We start from the raw sequence: 7,127 nt of genomic DNA, 5'->3' as shown, positions 1-7,127 counted from the left end.
CTACCTTGGTGATATTTTTAGGATTCTTTATGTTAGGGACATGTATATATATTCCTTCTCACATGAAGAATAAGATATTGCTTCTAGTAAATTCTGTCACAAAGAATGAAGTACAAAGCTTAGTGGATTTATTTAGATTCTGGAGATAACACATTTCTCAACTACGTATGCTACTGCAATCCATATACCAAGTGACTCACAAAGCTGCTAACTTTGAGTAGGCCTTGGAACAGGATAAGCCTCATCCAAAGGTCCATACTACTATGCAGGCTTCTCTATTTGGACAAGACCATAATATCCAGCACATAAGAAGGGACCTGAGATGTGAGTGACAGATTGGGATGCTGTTTGTGGCTTTTCATGTGTCCCATTAAGTGAATCACAGAGAAGCCCCTTGGGGTTTTAGAGCAAAGTTTTACCTTCATTTGCAGAAAACTATTCTCCCATATGAAATTTTAATTACTGAAAGTATACTATGAATACATAATATATCTATGCTTTTCAGAGGATATCTACTCTATAGGGGAAATATTTTATTATTCTCTTTGAATAAGTTACTTGATTTCTTTAAGATTCAGTTTCTCATTCTAGACAATGGAGATATTAACCTTGCTTATTTCATAGGCTTGTTGAGAAAATATTAGAAAACATTAGTATGATATATATATGTGTGTGTATATATATATCAATGTATCAAGACAAATGAAAGTCAACACTGTCCAAGAAGTTTCAGTTATGGTAGAGTCTATAATAATAAACAAAGAAGTTACTATAGTAACAATAGATTGCAGATTTATATGTAGGATGCTACTGAAACATGAAGTTTTCAAGAGGCATTGTACAGAATGTGGAACACATTCTCAACTGTATAAAAGCAATCATTGGTTAGCAATAACATTTTTATTTGAGTAACATAAACTTTGCTACATCAAATAAAGTTCAAAATAGTGAGAAAGTTTGTACCGTATAACTCAGCATCTAAGAATGAATTTATTTCATTCATAATTTGTATAAAAAATTAATAAATATCATCAAGCTATTTCACTATCAAGTAAGATATCCTATATAGCATACAAAATAGTTATGCCCTTCTTTACCAAAATATTTTATTATCATATGCTAATTATATAACATAAGTTATAATTAAAAGCATATTATATATAATACAATTATGCACAATACAATAATTGTATATAATATAAGTGTATTACAAGCTATATATAATACAATAATTATATGTAATAGGTTTTATTAAATTTGCATATATGTATTTACAGTATTGTTATCATATTCACTCCCAATTAAGTTTTCCTGACTCTTCCATCAATGTGTCTCCTCTGCTTCTCAAGAAGTGTTTCTTAAACTTTCATGTCTTCCCTCTGAATGTTTATATTCCTTTCTTTTCTTTTTTATTTGTCTACCATGTAGAATAGATTAAAAATCCACTATGTGATCTAATGTGACAGATTTTAAAGACCCTATCACCTCTCCAAGCACAGTTACATTCTGTGGTGTTTGATCTGATAAAGAATGTCATAGACAGAACTGACTTAACTAAGTTTGGGAATCTAGCCTTGAAGAAAGGAAGGGGGTGATGATCACAAAGAGAAAGATGTCAAGCTTAACTGAATGGGGACTGGGAACACTACCATGAGGACTTCCCATTATGAACCAGCCTGACATTAGAGATTATAATGTACTAACAATGAAACTGTCTACAGTTAATGAAGTAAGTTTTGTTGTCATTCCTGAGATTTGGGGCATGTGGTATTTATAATTAAGAATATAATTTTGATAGAATGTTGAAAAAGTCATATCTTGGCTTATGAGTAACATTAATTATTTTTGTATGTATTATATCTTCAAATGAAAGGCAAAGATTATCCTGTTTGATTATTTTTATGTGAATTCCACTCATGGAAGACATATATTTATATAATAATTAGACAAAATATCTAATGAAAGAAGTGTGGGCCTTTAAAGTCATTTTTCAAAATCCTAAGGTCAAGGAAGTTTACAAAATTCTAACTATGTTCTCTTTGAAATAATATTGAAGCTGTAGTCTGAGGAAAGGGCTAGGAAGAGCAGGCAATGTTCATTGATCAATCACAGGAGAAGAAGTAAGGAAGTTTACAAATCCTTTATTCAGTCAAAGAAGTGATGAGAAATCAAATGTTTTCAAAAAGATTACATAATTATCAAAGCAGATTGTAGGGTCTCAGTTTTGCAGTGAACTGGAAAGTAACTATCAGAGACATAAACTCTACTATTCAAGATCACTAGGCACATGGTAGACAGTAGAAGTTAAGGAAATGTGTGGGGTTTCATTTATAAAACAAAGATTTTATTTGCTATCAATGAATAACTTTCAATCAGTGGGTAAGACAAAATCAACTCCATACTCATTGCGTATATATTAGAGCACTTTCAATAGGTTTCCTTCTCATCATATTTAAAATGGGAAAATGTATTAAGAAGTCATGTCTACAAAATCAAAGAAAAATATTTGAGTAAAAAGAAAAATACACACACACACACACACACACACACACACACACACATATATTATATGTGTTACCAAGAGGGCTAAAGTAAATATTTTATAGCCCTACAATATTTTTCAACATTGTTTTAGAGAATGGTTAATAGTATGATACTTATGCAGTGATTTCCCACTACTGAATTTACATTCACAAATAGATTTTGAAAATGTTGTTAACAGTAAGAACCTCAAATTGACACAAATTACTAGGACATCAACCAGCATGGGGTTTTAAAATGTAAATAATATTTAACTGACTTAATGGAAGTTTTAGATACATTAACTGGAAAAAAACATCCTGATAACACAAGCAATTAATAGGCAGAAGGGAACAACACTAAATGTGTACATTTAAAATAAAAGAAGTTATACTAGAGAAATTTTCTTTACAGAAGGAATTTGCCTTCTGAGTGAACAAAACAATTTTTGGAGGAGTCTTTTAAAAAACAAAGAAACAGAGTTATGGAGTCGTTTCCGGGGCAGTCGGAGGAGGAGGCGGAGGAGGAGGAGGACTCCGATGGGTCGAAGTCGTAGCCGCTCCCCGGGCAGGGAACATAGGCGGTCCCGGTCCACATCTCGGGATCGAGAAAGAAGACGCCGAGAAAGGTCCAGGTCCAGGGATAGAGATCGCAGAAGGAGCCGCTCAAGATCTCCACACCGAAGACGCTCCAGGTCTCCAAGGCAACATAGATCCACATCTCCCTCCCCTTCTCGACTGAAAGAAAGAAGAGATGAGGAAAAGAAAGAAACTAAAGAAATAAAGAACAAAGAACGTCAGATCACTGAGGAAGATCTGGAGGGTAAAACGGAGGAAGAAATAGAAATGATGAAATTAATGGGATTTGCCTCTTTTGACTCCACAAAAGGAAAGAAGGTAGATGGCTCTGTAAATGCCTATGCCATCAACGTGTCTCAGAAGAGCAAATACAGGCAGTACATGAATCGAAAAGGCGGATTCAACAGACCTTTGGATTTTATTGCATGAGACTTGAGGTGTTGGATAGAGGATTCCCCCCCTCATCTGGGTCAGAGAGTATTTTATATTTTGTATTTAATACACATCAAAACAGGATCTTGATTCTTCCTTCTTATAAAGTAAGAAAGTCTTATTTATGACACCCAGTTTCCTTACTGTTCGAGGCAGTGTCGGCCACCAGCCCATTTGTCTGTCCTTGTTCCTTTGAAACTGTGTGTGCTTCCTTCTTGGATGCTTGCTGGGTGTTCTTAAAAACTGAAAGTAAATCACATACATTTCCCCAATAAAACAATATTTCTACCCATTTAACAAAAAAACAAACAAACAAACAAAAAAAAACTAGTCCATTCCTTCTATACCAAAGAAATTGAAAAACTTCATTTGGTCTTTGATTTTAGAAAAAATATTCAATTTACTTTACTTCTCATAATGTTATTTGTTTATATTTTAGTTTTATTTGAAACAAAATACTTATTCATGCTGAAGAAATGTGCTTATAGCACACATTACTAAATGACTATTATATATTTTTTAATGTTTATTACTCCAAAGCTTCTGCTTCATTTGACATAACTGCTTATTAGAATGGCCCTTCCGAGTATGATTGCCTCACAGATCTAAGGACACAAAAGCTAAAAAACAGTCTACACAAAAATCCTATTATCTGATATGCACTTCCAATAATTTATATTTTCTACTAAAACTGAATATGACAGCAAATAGTTGCTACAAAAGTTGACAGTCAGGAAATAGCAAGCATAAAACTAAAGCAAATATACTAGGAAAAATAGAGAGAAAAACTTGTGATTGTTAATAATTTTAACTTGACAGGATCTGGATTCAACCAGGAAACAAATTTGTGGGAGACATCTGAAAGAATTACTTGGCTTAAAAACATATCTATTTTCCTTAAATATTGTAATTACATGCATGTATGTGGTTATATACATTGAGTGCAGTTGGTGCCTGTTTTGTCCAGGAGAGTTAATCAAGCCCCTGTTGCTGTTCTCAGGCTAGCAGCTTCCTGGTGTTCCTTTGGAAGGTCAGAGGACACTTTTAATCTCTGATCTATCTCTCTAGCTGCGGACTTTCTTAATTAAATGAGGTAGGAATAGCAGCCCTGTCTGTAGCAGTTCTTTCCAGAAGTGTCTTAGAAATAGCGAGGTTCAGGGAAATAGTTTTTACTCTTTATTAAGTCTGTCACCCTTTTGCTTGCAGGTGCATCTGGATTTTGTGGATGCATGCTGATATTAGGACCTAACCTATTCATCCTTCCAACAGGACCTTAAAACTTATGGCCTTCAAGTAGTCCAGAATTACTTTAGCCCTATATCTGTACTCTTGATTTACCTACTCTTTTTTTTTTTTTTTGGTATTTTTGAGACAGGGTTTCTCCGTGTAGCCCTGGCTGTCCTGGAACTCACTCTGTAGACCAGGCTGGCCTCGAACTCAGAAATCCGCCTGCCTCTCCTCCCAAGTGCTAGGATTAAAGGCGTGCGCCACCACTGTCCGGCGATTTACCTACTCTTATGGACTAAGTAGTAAGTGAATTCTCAGCATCTTCTCTGTGAGGAAGTCACTGTTGGACTGCTCAGACTGTATTGTTTAAGCCAGTCTAATAAATCTTCTCCCAATACATATTCACATATATTACAAATTATTATTTTGTGTTCTCTTCCTTTAGAGTGCCCTAACCAGTATAAACTGGAGAAGAAGACTGGTGAGAGCTTCATAAAATTATGAAATAATATTCTCAGGATGGAATATCTATGAAATAAACTTTAACAATATCATGAGACTTTAACAACCACATGAGACTTTTCTTTATTTATAGTAACATGTATATTTTCCTTAGCAACTTCAGGCCATTAGAACTACACAGTATGTGAGATCTACTGAATGTGTGTACAGAATATCTGGGGCTTTCTGTGATATCTTCAGTTGACTCTGCAACAAGTTTCAGTAGAAGGGCAAGCTCTGTGGTGAAAATAAATTGAGCAAAACTGAGGGTTAGCATGTGTCTCTCTCTTCAGAAGTGCAGAATGCCTACAGACATTTGGGATCTGATTTCCTTATGTGAAAGAGATGTGTTGACATTTCCATAATGTCAAATTTCTTCCCCTCTACTCTGATTTCAATGTCACAAATTTGTCTCTGCCTATCTCCCATATCTGTGCCTCTTTTTCTTCCTGCTCTCTCACAGATTAACAAAATCAAATTTGAATTCATTAATATCTACAAATGTATCTTATCATTGTATAAGATATTTAAGGTAATAGGAGTTAATGGAATGCTGGGGCCCAGGCTTACTGTTGTGCAAAGAAAAATAATACATTTAGTTTAGCCTAAAGGGACCCACTTCTTTTCTTAGAAAAATGTTTAAAATGTGGCAACATGTAATTTTAGTTTTTAAGTAATAAAAATATGAATTCTTTAAATTGTTGACATATTGGGATATTGTTCAACATCTTTATTTCAGAAGCATATGTGACAAACAATATACCTTCCATATTAATGTATCAGAACTTTTGTAATTAAGGAATTTATGATGTCCTAACCTAGATCTTACTTTTTCATAAAACTTTTATTGTTGTTATGTCCTGAATGTATCTGTATTCTCTTTCTAGTCAACATTTTGTTTTGACTTTTTCTTTATTAACTCTACCCTTTATAATATAAAATCACAGATGATGCTTCCACAGGACTGCTAATAACTTGTAAGATAGTATGAGATCTTATTCATATAGAATTTCCCAAAGACCCTTCAGCAATGCCTTATCTGAACACAGCGTAGCAAATTTGAAATATTATGTTGTCAAAAATAAATACTTAGCATTTAAATAAGTAATACATTTAGGTAGCCTCTTAGAATTCCTATGAGCTAACCTTCATCTGATATGTTACTTTGTCTTTAGGTTTGTCTACTAAAGTAATAATACACAAAAGAAAGAGGGACTATTTACAACAACTGGGTTTAACATAAATACTTCTGAACTATCATTACTACTAATCCACTCAGGTGGTTTGATTTTGAAATTTGTACCTCTAACAAACAGTAAATAAAATTGGCACTTAAAATATGTTTCATTTATTTATGTGCTTTCTCTCAGAAAAAGCTCAAGTTCATTGTGCTAATAAATGTTAAAGATAACACGATAGTATAAAGGTCTGAAGATCTACATCATGTCTCCTCTAAGAACTGGTACTTCTCTTTGTATTAAGGTGATGGAAGTGCCAATTATTTATTTTCTGATAGTAACATTAGTATAATAGTAGAAAAAATTAAAGAGTAGTCATAAGATTTCACATGAACACTTGTCATGTTGTAAATCATGTAAATTTTTCACCAGTAATTATTGTTCTCATAATTACGACTGGATAATGCTTTTCATAACCACTTCACTGTCTCTAAAGGACAGAAGACATGAATACATTGTTCAAAATGTAATGACCTTTAAAACACTTATGCTGCTTCTTACTCTTTTAGCTATGATGTTAAACATGATGAGTTAATGAACCTTATTTTATACCTCCATAGTTACTGAATGATCTGGATGAAAATGTATAGCCATGTCTTTGTGTATATGTGTGCACATGGGTAGAAATTGT

The 7,127-nt window shown here is 33.5% G+C and overlaps 1 pseudogene across 1 annotated transcript; it reads left to right on the top strand.

Moving 5' to 3' along the window:
* The first annotated feature begins 3,028 nt into the window (after nt 1–3,028).
* LOC116076087 lies at nt 3,029–3,660 on the top strand (annotated as a pseudogene). Its single transcript, XR_004112809.1, has one exon. The product of XR_004112809.1 is annotated as a U4/U6.U5 small nuclear ribonucleoprotein 27 kDa protein pseudogene (transcript).
* Nucleotides 3,661–7,127: the final 3,467 nt, after the last annotated feature.

This window comes from Mastomys coucha, unplaced genomic scaffold, assembly GCF_008632895.1.
Source record: "Mastomys coucha isolate ucsf_1 unplaced genomic scaffold, UCSF_Mcou_1 pScaffold4, whole genome shotgun sequence".
In the NCBI taxonomy this organism is placed as follows: domain Eukaryota; kingdom Metazoa; phylum Chordata; class Mammalia; order Rodentia; family Muridae; genus Mastomys; species Mastomys coucha.
The sequence above is the reverse complement of the archived record's forward strand: the minus strand, read 5'-3'. Positions and strand labels throughout refer to the sequence as shown.